Source organism: Apis mellifera, linkage group LG7 (assembly GCF_003254395.2).
Source record: "Apis mellifera strain DH4 linkage group LG7, Amel_HAv3.1, whole genome shotgun sequence".
Lineage (NCBI taxonomy): Eukaryota > Metazoa > Arthropoda > Insecta > Hymenoptera > Apidae > Apis > Apis mellifera.
This window is the reverse complement of record NC_037644.1, coordinates 9,888,455-9,902,304: the sequence shown is the minus strand read 5'-3', so window position 1 is coordinate 9,902,304 and position 13,850 is coordinate 9,888,455. Positions and strand designations below refer to the sequence as shown.

The 13,850-nt window shown below is 41.0% G+C and overlaps 1 protein-coding gene and 1 long non-coding RNA gene across 3 annotated transcripts in view; both read right to left on the bottom strand.

The window, feature by feature from the left end:
• The window catches only part of LOC725329 (UPF0489 protein C5orf22 homolog), a 788,097-nt gene that overhangs the window by 545,161 nt on the left and 229,086 nt on the right, over positions 1-13,850 (bottom strand). The gene's annotated exons all lie outside the window — the stretch shown is intronic.
• The window catches only part of LOC102656511, a 60,674-nt gene continuing 47,604 nt past the window's right edge, over positions 781-13,850 (bottom strand). Inside the window, exon 3 of the long non-coding RNA XR_001703664.2 lies at positions 781-2,581. This is a non-coding gene — a long non-coding RNA (uncharacterized LOC102656511). The remainder of the gene's footprint in view (positions 2,582-13,850) is intronic.

Here is a 13,850-nt window from a genome sequence, read left to right as displayed (position 1 = left end):
CGAAAGGATTCTTTTTTTTTCTTTTTTCCCCTCATTCCTGTGTCCCTTCTCGCGCATGTCGTTTCCGTAAACGAAACCGGAAACAGCACAGGCACAGGTATATTCATTTCAACGGGAATAATGGGCGTTTTAAGTAGGGCGACATTGCTCCTTTGAAACGGTCTTTCGCTCGGCTAAATGAATGCAGTTAAGAATCTCTTTCCCCTCCTTTTTTTCTTTTCTTTTTTTTCTCTTTTTTCTTTTTTTGCAAGAATTTTTTGGAGCACCTTGGGAAAAAGACGAGAGAGTTGGGAAACATTATGCGAGGAATTCTCGAATAATGAGCGTGCTCGTTGAAACTTCATAGGTGGTGGTGTTCCAGAGAACTTAGAGTGTATTCTTCTCGCTACTCCTCTCGTGAACGACTAATGTATATCATTGTGCAATTTGAGATATTATTATTTCTATCTTTGATTCATTTTTAAGTAAGTTTCAAAATTGTTATCGACTCCTTGGTAGTAATTATTTATTTATTTATTTATTTATTCGTCGCTTTTGTTTGTTCAAAATTATTTGTTGGTAAAGAAAGGGGTTAGCAAAAAGATTTTTCATCAAAGGAAATTTAATTCGATTAAACTTTGTTCCAAAATAATTTCAAAATTTTTTCTTTTTATTCCCCACAGCGATCATTTACTTACTTTTTAATACACATGTGAGATAATAAAAATATTTATTTACAGAGTAATTGTTTACTTGAAGTTTTTCTTCTATTATTCTTCTATTATTCTATTATTTCTTCTATAATTCTAAAGAGAATTTTTTTAAAAAAGTTTACACTTTTAATGATTATGATTAATCAAGATTATCAAAAGAACTTGTCAATTTTCTGCAATTGTTACAATTATCCTAACACAAATTTACGTTTCAATGACTGGTATTTTACGTAATGAGAAGTTTCCAAAGAATGTTTTAATCCTACTCTCTTGGCCTCGTTCTACCTACTTCTACCTTCCATTTTGGTCAAAATGTTTCTAAAAGGCTGCTCTGTTTCAACCTTCTCTCGTTCCATTTCGAAAGATTGAAACGAAACAGTTGAATAAAGACAGAAAGTAAGAAGAAAAGTAGAAAATATGCTCAACAAGAACGAAGGAATAATTCATCCACCATCGAAACTCTCCAAATGCAGTTTATTCAAAAATTTTATATTAAATTCAAAAAAGAAGAAGGATAAACCTATCCCTTTCTACCGCCCTAATCTTTAAACATTCCACGATCATTCATTCCTTTCACAATCTACATTCGAAGAAACCCTTTTCCAACCACTCCATTTTCACGAGAAAACGATACATCGTCTCAAAATAAATGAATAAAAAAATAACGATTGGAACAAAAGAAGGAAAATCGAATTAATCGAATTAATTGTAGAAACGTGCAGGAAGACGCGAAGGCGCGAAGGGAACAAAGGGGGATTAAGCGAGAAGAAGCAGCGCAAGAAGGTGGCGCCTGGCAATAGGAGGGGGAGGTTTAAGGTCGGCGAAAAGAAACGAGCGGGTTCGAGGGGGTGCGCCACCGACGTGGTATTTACGACGTCATTTCCTTCGCTGACTGTCAATAATTTCCCTTGGGGGATGTGGAGAGAAGACGCTCCTCGCGCGCTCCTCCCCTTTCTCCCCGATGAAGGAGGACACTTCCTTCCTTCCGCGCGTTCCGCGGCCTCCCACCTTCCCTCCCTCTCCCGCAAGCAAGCAAATTGAAAAGCGACCGAGAGACACGTCCTCGAGATACTGTTTCGCGACGACCGAAAAGTAATATCGCGGGGATGAAATGAGATTGCGCGCGGATCCGAGCGTACATTTTTGATAATTTTTGTTCGCGAATCGAGGAATCGTAATCTCGATTAAGAAAGATCGAGCTGAAGGATTGAATATCCACAATTTTGAATTTCCACGAACGATTTGAATCGTGTTGAAAATTTGATACATCTTTTGTGAAAAGTATAAAGATTGCATAAAGGTTCGTTAAAATTGTAATATGGATTCCAAGTACAGATAACCTTTCATCAACCGCTCATCATCCCCAAGAATCTGTTAAAAGGCAAGGATCAGCTGATTCTAATGAACCATCTCCTTTAACTAATTTACAATCAGCGCCCTCGTGGCGAGGCGAAGGAAGCAGGAGGAGGCAGAGGTATAGTCTAAGTCTCCCTCCTGGGGAACTGGTCGGTTGTCGCCTCCATGACCCAGAACTCTTTAATTCCACCACCGCCAGCCATCCCCTTTAACTCATTAGACTCAATCAATTATACGGGTGCAGTCTCTTTTCCCTTTCTCTCGGCGTCTCGCCCCCCTCCTCCCCTTTGCATCCCCTCCCCGCTCCTCCCGTCCACCAGGGCCGATCCCAGCAGCCCTCTGTCGTCCCGTCGAACAACCCTGTCTTAATCCCTACGACCGAGACCACCCCCGAGTGGTATCCCGAGATACCGGGGTTTACCAGGGTAAACCTCTTAGCCGCCAAGTCAAGGTCACGGGGAATAGACACCCGCGACACTTTGCCAGATCGGCGAATTTAGCCGACCGATTCGATGAGGGATGCGCCGTCTTACCTGGAACAAAAGATTCGTATCTTGTTTTAGTTTATAAATTTTGTACGGATTATTTTCTATAAATTAGAGAGGGAGGAATATTTCGAAGAGGATAATTTGAATCGTACACGATGGAATATTATGTGATAAATTATTCGTGTAAAAGGAGATCGTGTCTCGAGAAACTGTTAACTTAAAGACAAGTTTGTAAATAAATTTAATATTAGAGAAAGATCCAATATCCGATCCAATTACAAATTCATTGAATCGAAATTAACAATGCTACGCGCGTGAAAACGAGGAGGAGAAAGAAAAAAGAAAAAGAAAACGAGCACGTTATTCGGGGAGGGGGTTGAAGAACCTGGTGGAACCTTGCGAGGGTTCGTTATCCTAATCTACTACACGCGGCAACATCCATATCCTTGTGTGTACACGGCACGGTTAACAGGATCGCATTATGGCAGGGTGGGCCATTCGTTTTCTCCACGTCGAGGGCCCGTAATGTCGGCCGATAAGGCCCCGATAATCCACTCGCTCGCTCGTAGTGTGTTAGTCGGCAGTTAAAACGGTTATCGTCCTGCATCTCGTGTTATTCGTCAGCCCGTGACGAGTGGGTGGAATTTTACGTGGCCGGACGTGGCCGCCTCCCCCCTCCCCCCCTCCTCAGTCCACACTGAAATCCACGGTGAAATAAGCTCGATAATACGGGCATAATGCTGGATATCCGTTCCTCGTCGATCAACATTACGATCGACTTAATGAATCGAACGCGTGTCCCGGTTTTCGTTCGCCATCTAATTATACGCCCGACACGGACAAATTAATTTGCCCGGCTCGGTGATTACCGCGATAATACCGAGGACGCCGAGGGGGTACGAGAGGGTACGAGACCGTTTGCACGAGATCCGTGTTCGCGGTGAAAAATGAGCGCGCGGATGCATGCATTAGCGTTTCTTTTTTTCTTTTTCTTTTTCGAAATAGGAATTGGAGTTATCGTGGATAGAGGTTAATCGATGAATTTGCAAGAAGAATTAATGGTAAAACAATTTCTTTTTTTATCGCTTAGATTTGAGTTTGAAGTTGCGAATTTATCTATCGAATTCGATTTCGAATCTGGAAAATTGAAACAAATAAGTATATAAGTACACTTACTCGATGAAATCTCTATCTTTAATCTTTCTAACATTCTAGAATCTTCTTTCTTAATCTTCTTAAATGCATTAGCGCGGCTTGCGTTTCTTTTTTTCTTTTTCTTTTTCGAAATAGGAATTGGAGTTATCGTGGATAGAGGTTAATCGATGAATTTGCAAGAAGAATTAATGGTAAAACAATTTCTTTTTTTATCGCTTAGATTTGAGTTTATTTATCGAATTCGATTTCGAATTTGGAAAATTGAAACAAATAAGTATATAAGTACACTTACTCGATGAAATCTCTATCTTTCTAACATTCTAGAATCTTCTTAAATGCATTAGCGTGGCTTACGTTTCTTTTTTTCTTTTTCTTTTTCTTCACTCGAAATAGGAATTGGAATTATCGTGGATAGAGGTTAATTGATGAATTTGCAAGAAGAATTAATGGTAAAACAATTTCTTTTTTTATCGCTTAGATTTGAATTTGAACGCAAGTTTATCTATCGAATTCGATTTCGAATCTGGAAAATTGAAACAAATAAGTATATAAATACACTTACTCGATGAAATCTCTATCTTTCTAACATTCTAGAATCTTCTTTCTTAATCTGCTTAGTCTTTCGAATAATGGTATTAAAATTAGGACTATCTTTGAACTCTTTGATAGGGCAAACGAGCCGGTTAAAACACGCGGGAATTTCATAAATTGATACACAGGCGCGGAAATTAGAGCGATCAGTTGGTGTCAGCGGTTTGCGTGCGTTGGTTGAACGAGGGCCGTTAAATAATTTCAGAGCACAGTGGTTAATTGATGGCGAACGCTTTGTTATCGCGTGGAGCGTGAAGCAACAAGAGGGGAGGTGAATGTGAACCTCGAGACGATGTCATATTTATTTGGTTAATCTTTCACCCCCTTGGCCGGTTCGCGGCCGAGAGACCACCTCTGCGCCGCTATCGTTCGCCATAATGGCGGACGATAAAGAAGAGTAACGCTTATCGGAATTAACAAGCCGATAACGCGAGCCACGTAATTTTTTAACCAAGGAAAGAAATACGATTTCGTGCATTCCGAGATTAAGATATCCCCCTTTCCCCCTTTCCCTCCCGGTGAAATTGAATAGTTTCCAAGCCGTTTGAACAGCGCCGCTTCTATTTAGAAAGGAGAGTTAACGTTTCGTGCATGCGTCGTAAATTATGAAACGGGATATGATGCAGAATGACTATGTAGTTGAAGAAACGGGCAAAGATTTTCCCCCCCATTGTTATTTTAATATTTCAAGAATTAATGGATCGATAAATTTTCTCGACGATCTTTTACACGTTATTGTTTCAGATTTTGTTTGTAATTTGATAAAATAGTGATAAAAAATTTTAAAACTGGATTTAATTCTACTTTAATTCTATTTCTTTCATTTCTCAACGTTTAATTTCTCTCTTTAACGTAAAAAAGATATAATCCTCGAGAATTGTTGATCGAATATAAATAAAAATTTTTTAATTCCTTTCCATTGTGAATTTTTCCTCAACGTCTCGTTGAGAAAATTTTTTATTTTTCTCTCTCTTTATATATATATATGTTTCTTCTAAGAATCGAGAAGAGGAAGAGTCGAAGGGAGGAAAAGTCGGAGGCACTGTCAAGACTTGCAGGGACGCAGCCGATGATGTTATGCAGGATACGGTAAGGCAGGAAACGGTGTAACGTTGGTTGGTAGAGGCCTGTATACGAGGGTGGAATATGCTTAACGTTAATTTGTACGATAAAGGAATTATTGATTTTTACTTAGGCGGCTCAGTCAAGGGTGAGAGAGGTCGGAGGGGTGATAAAACGTCGCTTTAAAGTGGAGGTACTAATGAGACGCCCTCAACGTTCAACTTCCTTCATTCACCCGTCTTGTCCTCCCTTATAATTCTTTAAACGCGAGGATCGTTTAACTAAACGTCCAATTTTTATAATAAACGTGAGAAATTTTACAATAATTCGTTTCCAACGAATATATCGATATTAAGAAAACGGTCGATTTGTAAATTCTTTATACATGTTACGGTTATGATGGAGATTTATCAAAATTATCCAAAGATACGATTTAAATTTTTTTTTCAAATTTTGAAAACTTTCTATATGGATTAAAAAAAAAAAAAAAGATTGCATAAAGGTTTCCTCGACTTGGAAAATACATTTCCAGGAAGTTTTTACTTAGCTCTTTAAAAAGTTTAAATTGATTCAAGTTTGATAAGCTCCGCTGGCATTTCTTTTAATAAAGAATTTCGCATGAAATGTACCGATGAATAGTTTCAATTCAGAGATACATAACTTCTCTCTCTCTCTTTCTCTCTTGCTAAAAACAATAAGCTTGACTATTCCTACATCCGTGCGAAATTTTTATTTCCAAAAATCCAAAAATCGATCTATTATCTGTTCACACACAATCTACACGATTCAAATTTTCACTGTTGTAATATTTGCAACGAGTCTTTTCATTCCTCATTACTTCAAGTTTAAAAAAAAAATCTAACAAATTTGACCCATTATCGTTATTTATTTACAAATTACTTTAATCCATAGAGAAATTCAGAAACCTGTTCAAATGGCTTGCTAATGGCAAACGATAATTTTCTTCCCAAATGGAAACAATCGTTCCTCCTTCCTCGAGGAATGATCTCTCACTCGCAGCCCGTGATGCGGCATTTCTAATAAATTCAATCTCTCCGCCAGCGTAGGCGGTTCGTCGATGAAAAGAAATTTCCTCCGCGATACGCAGCCGGCGAACCACCCCTCCTCCCTTCCTCCCCCCTGGGTAACACGGTTTGGCGAACTTTTCAGCCGCACGCGTCCACAACCATCACCCACTGTGCACTGTGCGTGAATGTGTGCGGCTTGAAATTCGGAGTAATAGGAAAACTCCTGGGCGGAAAAGAAGTTCAATCTGGCCGGCCGAGGGAGAAGCCTGGAAAAGCTCTTTTGACTCCTTTGATTCCGACTCCCCACCTCCTCGCCACCACCTTCTTCCAAATCTTTCTCCAACTTCCCTCCCCCTAGCCTACGGGAGGGGGCAGGGGGCGACAACCACCATCGGTCCAACCGCCAGTCTCAGTCCACCCCCTCCTTTCCCTCCGGACGAACTGAGGCTGAAAGATGGCAAGAGGTTGCAACGAAAAGAGGTTGGTTTCGGTTTCCACCCTCAGGCCTTGTACCTTGGTCCGGGCCAGTCTCGAAAAATCTTACCCAGCCTGGAAGATTCGACTTTTTGTTCGAAAGTGGTGGTGCAGCGAAGGGCGAAACAGGTAGGATGGAGGATCTTGAGAATTTGCGGTTTTTGAAACGGGGGTTGGAGGATCTTTGAGCAGCTCTTTTTCACGGTTTCGGGTAATGGATGGCGAGCGCGTGTTTTGGAACAGCGGTTTCTCCACGGTGAACTCTCCCTTTTTTTTTTTTTTTTTTTGGAAGAAGAACCGCGTGAAGGAGAGAAACTCTTATTATTTAAAATGTATTCCAAAAACTCGATGGATTTTAGAATCTTTTTGGTTTAAATTTCATTGAACACTCTGTATATAATCACAAAAATTCTTTATGAATACGGAACGAGCTTACAAAAATGCATAGTAAAAGCTACGTATCACGTCAGATCGCGATAGTTTCGATGCAAGAAACCGAGATCATTGTGCTCGATCCGCGAGCAACAAAGCCTCCCTCCCCTCCCTTTACTCACGCAAAACAGTACCCTTTATCGAGCGCCGTTTCCTCTCAAGGGCCGCCTCTCAATCCGCATCAAAGGAAAACATCTCCTCCAACTTCAACTCGCCGGCAATCATTTCACAAAAGCGCATCCATCCCTCGCAACACAGATACATTATTTCCCTCATTATTTTCCTTGTCCAACAGCAGGTTGCACGGTAGTAGGTCAACGAAACATTACTAACCAACTTCTCTCCAGAAGGGAATTATTTCTCGAAAAGGTCGGGAAGGGGGGCGCGAAGTAGCCACCTGAGGAAGAGGGATGGGCGGGGAGGAGGAAGCGAGGGGGTTGGAAAGTCGTCGTCGCCGTTGCCGCGCGAGCAAAGAAATAATGAAACTCCGTGCCAGGAAAGTGCTCGCTTTATTGACAAGAGGGAGGGCGGGAGGGAGGCGCGACGAGGGAAAATATAGTGCTTCCATATCCGTGCGCGGCTGTCTATCGATTCTCGACGAGTATAAAGTACTGCGATTCCGCCCGACGCCGTCGCCTACTCGACGGAATAAATTTGCGATCGGTGGAAAGGGGTGAGAGTCGCGGACGGTGGAGGGGGGAGAACTCGAGGAGAAAAGGAGAGGGGCCAACGGGGAGGAAATGGAAGAGGAGATATATACGCGTGGAATTTTTTTCTTTTTTTTCGATCGAACACGAATTCGTTCGATCCGAATGATTCGAATAAATTTAATTGTGAATGACCTCTTGTTGTTATGTATTGGAAATTTTTAGGAGGGTGGAATTTTTTATGTCGAATATTTTTGAAACAGACTGTGATGAAAATATTAAATATTTGATCATTTGAAATTGATCGTGATATTGGATAATTAAGGAACTTGTATGGGATCTGCAATTAATAAGATAGAAAGTTTCATAGTAATAAAAAGTTTTCTCTCCCGTATCTTGTTCGTTATACGAGAAAATAATTTCCTCGATTTATGTCCGGTGACATAAAATTTTTAATATAATTTTAGAGAGACAAAGGGTAAAGAATACAAAAGTAAATATTAATTCGAATAGTCAAGCAATATAATTAATTTATTTTTCCGAAAAAAGAAATGAAATTGCTCGAATCAAAAATTGATTTCCCGTAAAGAAACGAAATGGTCGAATGGATTTTCGTGACGTTTCGTAAAATTTCCTTGACTTGAAAGCGGGACGTTAAAGCTCAAACATTCGAAGGGAGAAACGTGATTTTCCACTCGTAGGGCGAAAAGACGGCGAAAGAACCCTTTCCCTCCCTTTTATTCCCGGTAGATCGTTTCGAGCGGGGTGGGAGGGGGGAAGGATCTCTTCTTTGACGGTCGAGGATCATTACGGAGGCTGATTGGCGGGAATCTTGTTAGAGGTTTCGTTTGAATAATCGCCGGTCGAGCCGGCGATTTTCATGACTCGATCATCGTGTAATGACGCGTGGAAATTCGGCCCACCTCCATCTTCCCACCCATCCCGCCAACAATAATTTCGAGGGTCGATTTCTTGTAAGCGTCCCGCGTGTTCCTCCTATCCTCTCTCTCATTATCGACAGAATATTCAATTTTGCGTCAATAATATTCCCGAACAAGGATCATCGTTCTCCCTCGATTTTTACGAATTTTTTGCGGATCAATAATAGATGCGATATTTCGCGAATTAATTCGTTACGAGTCAAGTTTCATACCGAAATCGAACGATTTGTCAACGATTTTTATGCAAATTATCTCGTGAATTATTAACGTTGTAATAATTTTGCAAATCAAAACAAAAGAATCGAATAACGAATGGTTAGATTATGGTTAGGTTATTTCAAGTTTTTAACCAGTTTCTTTTTATCTCAAAATTGAAACGCTGAATGAGTAATTGAGACAATCTAAAACAATCTAAAAGAATTACAAAAACGCTAGATAAAAACGAATAAAATTTTAAATCAACACATCCCTTGAAATATTCGTCGAATCCCTAATATCACTCGCTCCAACTCAACTCTTAAAGATATCAAAAATTCCTCTTTACTTTTCTCATCGATCCTCCTCCCCCCAATAAAAAAAAAAACGAGACCCAAAACCAAAACCATCGAGAAATATTCGAACCGCTCCTCCTCCGAAAAGGAGGAACCACCACGCGGAAATTTGTTTCCGTTTCAAAGTACCCTCAGGTGTAGCTTTACACGATTATCCTGGCTCCCTTTTTCCAAGAAACTTCCATCCCTTCGATCCCCTCCTCCTCTTCCCCACCCGTGGAAAAACGCACGGTTCAGGTATACATCCCTGGGGGTAGAGGATAGAGGAGAGGAGAGGAGGGGTAGTGGAGGAAAATAGCAGGAGGAACGAATAAAACGCGTATCGGCGAGGTACGCGGCCGGCAAATCAATCTTCGCTTCTTTCCACGTCCACGTTCTTCGTTGTATGGGTGGCGACGAGGCCTCCTCCTCCTCCTCCTCTTCCCCTCCAACCCTCCTCCTCCCCTTCCTCCCCTCGTATATCCCATCCAGCTTCTTCTCGTTCCGTAGACGCGGCACACGTACGGAACACGCACGCGTGCACCATCGGTCCCTAGGAAAAATATAACCGGCGCTAGGTCCCTCCTCCTGCGGGACGTACTGCCGCGAGTGTACCAGCCACGTTTTCCGGATTTATCGAGCGTGGCCCGTGCCATTATTTCAGGGATTAACGGCGCGGCGGGGCACGGGCGAATTTTTCACCGGCTCGTACATCGTTCTTCGACGCGGAATTTCGTTGGGGGGAGGGGAAAATGTAAACGCGGGAAAAGGGGTGAAGGAAGGAAGAGCAAGGAGGAGCACAATGCTTATAACTATGGGAAACGGAAGTTTTCGAAGTCGTTGTAAATCGGATTTCCGAGTCGATCTTCGTTGTCGTTTCTTTTCTTTTCTTCTTCTTTTTCTTGGGACCCAGTGAAGAAGTGACAAGAATATGGAGAGAATGGGAAAAGTGGTTGAGTTGTGTTACGTAGTTGTTAATATAGGTAGAAGGAAATGGAATTATGATTATATTTGAACGAATGTAAATTATATTATTTGCAAAAGATATGAATGAATGGATTTTGTACACTTTATATAAGTAAGTTTTAAAGAAAGATGTGTTTTATTTCATTTCACTCGTTAATTTTTCAGAAGATTCGAGAAAATTTAATTTTAAAAGTTTAATTTATTATATGTATTTTTGTTATGGAATAAATCTACAAATAAAATAATAACTTTTAACTTCTTCCTTCTCTTCTTGTTCCTTTTATCAAGATTTGAAGTTAAGAAATTCTCTTGCTCGTCTTAATAGAACTTGGTACAGTCCTTACACTCCGTGAGCATACGAAATTCTACGGCGAGACTCCTTAACGAGCCGCGTGGACCGTGTCGATAAGATTGTTTGCGGAACGGACGTTTATTTCAGAGCGCGAATACACCGGATTTCCTAATTATTCGCTGCAAGTGGAACTCTTATCGGCGACCAAGCGCCGCTACGTGCTCGATACGCAAGGTAAACGTAATAGTTTTCGAGCTGGGTCTGGGTCAGGACGTTGGATCGAGGCAGGGTAGACACTTTGTTCCTTTCTTCTTTTTTTTTTTTTTTTTAATAATTTTTCAGAAACTTACGTTGGAAATAAAAATCTCTTATAAATCTTATAAAAATCATATCGAGGATATAATCATGATCGAGTAAAGATTGATCATGGAATGTATAATAAAGTATAAATGATTGTTGATTTAAGAAAGTTGTAAGAGATTATAAATGGATTCTGAATATTTATGCAAATTCATTGTTTACGTATATTCCTCTCATAAATGCATAAATATATATTTATTATATAAATGAAGAAAGTTATTCAATTCTAAATCACATCCTACGTATATCATCAAATTTATAACAATATTCCATACTAATTCTTATTTAACAAAATTTAGAAAAAGTCACCCCCCAAATCTTAACAAAAATCCAAAACTTCTCTTCCTAATACACAAAAATACGTGAAATTGAAAACCAATGTCAATCTTCAATTTCAAAAGGACCCACCCCTCCTTTAAAGATCTCGAGAAAGGACAAGATCGAAAGAAAAATCGAAAATCTCCTTCCAAAATTTCCATGGTCGAATCGTCTCGCGCGAAAAATCATGGACAGGCGTGGTCTCGGGCGAAATCTCCTCTCGAATATTTCAGGATCTCCTGGAAATGGAGGCCGAGAAAAGAGCAGGAAGGTTGAAAGAGGGAGGAAAAAAATGAGAAGAAATAACAAAAAAGAGGTGGAAAACGAAGGAACCGGGATAGGGAAAGATCAAGCGAGCGAGCGAGCGAGCGAGCGAAGGAAGGAAAGAGAGGAGGCGAGAGACGGGGAAGCGGTAGGAGGTGGTGGAGGGATTGGTTCGGCGTTCCCGGGGGCGAAAGTGGCGCGGCGTCCTAATGCGATTCCGATATCGGCCCGGACATCTCGTGAGCCGACTACGGCTCCTGTTTCTCCGCCTCTCACCCCCCCGCGCCGTCCCCAGGAACGAGAGAACTCACCCCATCGCATCGGTTCGATGGACGAGCGAAAGAGGAAGAAAGAGAGGAAGAAAGAAAAGAAGGAAGAAAGAAAGAAAGGAAAGGAAAGGAAAGGAAGGAAGGAGAGGAGAGGAGAAACGGTGGCGGAAAAGGGGGTGGGCCGTGAAAGCGAACAGGGCTACCCCCCCTGTAAGGGCGGGGTGGCTGCTAGAATGGGCCGATATGTATGCCGTGGGCGCACCGCTGCCACTCCACCGCCGCCATCTTGGAATCGATGTCGATCAAGCGGAAGGAAGGAACTTCTGCGCAGCTCGGGGGCGCCCGGGGTGCACCCGGTCCACCCCCTCCTCTGCGTGTGTGCGCGCCTCCACGCACGTATTCCACCACCTACTCTCCTATCTCGTACCACCCCCCGTCTCACCCACGTAAGCAGCGTGCATGAGGGTACGTACGTCGATTCTGCGTGCATTTCTTCCTCTTCCTCTTTTTCTTCTTCTTTCTTTACCCGTTTCCGTTCTGTCTGTTAATATTGTTCTTTATAATTAAAATGCATAATGGTTTTATTTTTCTTGTGATGTTTTGTTTTTTTATTTAAAATCGAGTTTTAATTTTTGGTTGGAATTTCGTTCGTTTAGGTTATTCGAAGAGATTTGGCTTGTTGATGATGAATTTTTCCACATCCACGCAAAGAAAAACACCTCAATAATATTATTCTATTATCTATTAGAAAAATTTCAAAGAACAGCAAGAAGTAAGATGTCTTCGCCTTTAACGAGAATATTCGACGGAAATCGGATCGTCTTAAATAGATCCACCGGCGAAAACAATACCGACGAATAAATTACCCTTCGTGGGATGGCTCACCCTAAAAAAAGTTTCCTCCTCGAACCTAAGAAATATCGCTGTCTACAGCGTTATTTCTGTAAAATGAGCGAAAAAGAGGCGAGCAGAGGAGAAGAGAGAGGGTAGCCGGGGTTGGATATAGACTGATGTGATCGTACGCGAAGAATCGACGGGGTTACGGGGGCGGAAGGGAGGCGGAGAAAGAAGGGTGGCTGATTTATGGGATTGCAAGGTTGGCTGGTATAAGCGAAAATGGCGTCTCTGCAAATCGATCGTAAAAAAGGATGTCGCGTGGCCGTACAATGGCCAGCATCTCGTTCGTTAGAGCCTCGACTAGAGAATAAATAAAAAAAGGGAGGAGGGGGAGGAGGGATCGAGGGACGTTCACAGGGTTGGGCAGAGGAGGAGGAAGGAGAGAAAGCGCTATCCTCCATAACCCATAAAAGGATCGAGGCCTACGGTGATTTATTTTATAGATTATGGCGGCCGTGCACGCGATCCTTCAATGGCGAAAAAGAGACGAACGGTGTACGCGTCTTTTCATCGTCCTGATCGTTGCCAATTTCATTGAAGAAGGAAAAAAATCTGATATCGAGCTCTCTTCACTTTTTCGTTTATGATCCATCGATCGATCCTGCTTCTTGCTTGACATAAAGTGAGAAACGAGGATTAAGATGGAATTTATTGAAAAAATAAAAGATAAGAAAGTTATAGATTTTATTGATGAGTGGAAGAAAGGTTGATATTTGGTAAATTGAGTCCTTGGTTGATTTTTATTTAAAGAAATAAATTTTGAATATGAATGATAATAATTGTAAAAATACTGTCCTAATAAAATCTAATAAAAAATCTGCCAAATCCTTATTTTCAGTTCAAGTTAATTGATGACAAAAGACAAATTTGAAATAACATTTACGAAATAATTATTTCAATAATATCATTTGCTATTAAAAGAAAAAAGAAAGTCACATTAATTATAGAAAATACAGATATAAATAAAACAAGAAAAAGAAAAAGATTGAAAAATAATATCTGAAAAGCTTGTAGCTAAGTTTTTCAGAGAATTGGAGCGAGGAATTAGGAAGTGAAGGTCGGAATATAACGAAGGAGCTCGGTGATAA